This window comes from Rhagoletis pomonella, unplaced genomic scaffold (genome assembly GCF_013731165.1).
Source record: "Rhagoletis pomonella isolate Grant_MI unplaced genomic scaffold, Rhpom_1.0 Rhpom_scaffold_00080, whole genome shotgun sequence".
Taxonomy (NCBI): Eukaryota; Metazoa; Arthropoda; class Insecta; order Diptera; family Tephritidae; genus Rhagoletis; species Rhagoletis pomonella.
In genome coordinates, this window is record NW_023458634.1 from 122458 (window position 1) to 124459 (window position 2002).

Consider the following 2002-nt stretch of genomic DNA (forward strand, 5'->3'; position numbering starts at 1 on the left):
TCGAAAAATATTGATTTTGTAGCAGATTAACAATATGTAAACGGTAGTAGAATACATTATCAATAGTGGATCTCATCTGGCAACACTGCCCATTATATACGATATGTAAATAACTGATGGTCTGGTAACACAGGCTATTAAAGAGATTATTATTCGTTCGTCAGCCAAATAAAAAGCATCGTACTGAATAAAGTTCTACATCGTCAGGTGTGGTAAAAGAGCACATTTCGCGCAAAATTTTAAAATTAAAAGTACCTCAGCAATGTCGGAAAAGCAGCAGATTGCAAATGCTTTGCGTGACCTCGGAATTGTTTTTCCGGAGACCGCGACGGTGAGACAGTTGAAAATCCTTTTATCATCGGCCGTAGGAGTACCGCAGTACCGCAAAGGGAAAACGGTAACTCGCCGGAGGAAACCGCTATTTTGCCAGCAACGGTGACTGTCGCCCCAGCTTCGGCGGCAAAATCAGTGACGGCGATCGGCGATATAATTCCGCAAGACTCGGGATCTACCAACGCACCGATGAAGCGCAGTAGCGCCACTACAGATAATAGCAGCGCCCCGCCGGCAAACTCCGTAGCAACTTCAGGCACTTCAGAAAACTTCAGTGCCACTTCAGCAAACCCCATAGGATCTTCAGCCACTCCAGCAAACTTTAGTGCCACTTCAGAGACCCCCATAGCAACTTCAGCCGCCGCAGCAAACTTCAGTGCCACTTCAGCAAACCCCATAGTATCTTCAGCCACTCCAGCAAACTTCAGTGCCACTTCAGAGACCCCCATAGCAACGTCAGCCGCTTCAGCAAACTTCAGTGCCACTTCAGCAGACGTTAGTGCCACTCCAGCAAACGAAACCACAGTCTCAGCAGGCAACTGTACAACCTGCGCCAACCTGTAAGCAGCCAAAAGCCAGCAGCGTTTGATAACGGTGGCGCAGCAGCAAATATGGCCGGCAGAGTAGCGGCTACCACATATACCAACGAGCTAACGGAGCTCGAAGTACAGCTCGAGAAAAAGCTACGTATCCTGCAACTGAAAAATGAAATCAAGAAATTGGAGGACGTAAATTCTCGACACCAAAATTCCCCGTAAATTTTAGTGACATCGAAAACTCCATCCCAAAATTTAGCGGGGACGATGGCGTGGATATCCAAAAGTGGATACAGGAGTTCGAGTACGTCACGAAGTGTTACGGCTGCGACGAAAAATCAAAGCCCTTGCTAGCACGTTGCATGCTAACTGGCAGCGCACGACTCTATGACAAGATGGTCGACGTTCACTCCTGGTGCGATATAAAACATTTCCTCATCAAGGAGTTTAAACGGCCAGCTAGCGTAAAGGAAATTTTTAAAAAACTGGAGTCGCGCGTATGGGAAAAGACGGAGAGCCTGACGCACTACGTCTTATCAATGCAAGAGTTGGCACGAACGGCACCGATTGACGAACCGGAACTCGTCGAATTCATAGTAGAGGGCTTACGCGACAACTCCGGCAAAGCATTACTATTTAGCGGAGCAACGACTATTGAGGCACTTAAGGCACTGCTTCCGAAGTACGAAAAAATGGTACGGAAGCCGACGGCTGGCAATACATCAAACACACCACGTGGTGGTGTGTGTGCTATGAGATGCTTCAATTGCTCTCGCTACGGGCACTTCGCAAAGGACTGTAAGGAGAAGAAACGCATCCAGGCCTCCTGCTTCAGATGCGGCAAACAGGACCACATATATAAAAAATGCCCTGCGAAACCAGTAGCAGTAATAGATGGGGTAGACAACGATTTCGAGGAGGTTTATTTTAAAGAAATGGTAAGTGTCGCTTTGGACATCCGTTTTCCAAAACACATAAACTTTAAAAATTTCGTTTCCCCATTTGATACGGGTAGCCCCAATAGTTTCGTGCGGCGATCGTTGGTAGAAAATGTGAATCAAAGAAGAATACGTGAACACAAATCAATGCCACAATTTAAAAGTATGGGAGGAACCTTAATTAGACCCGAACAA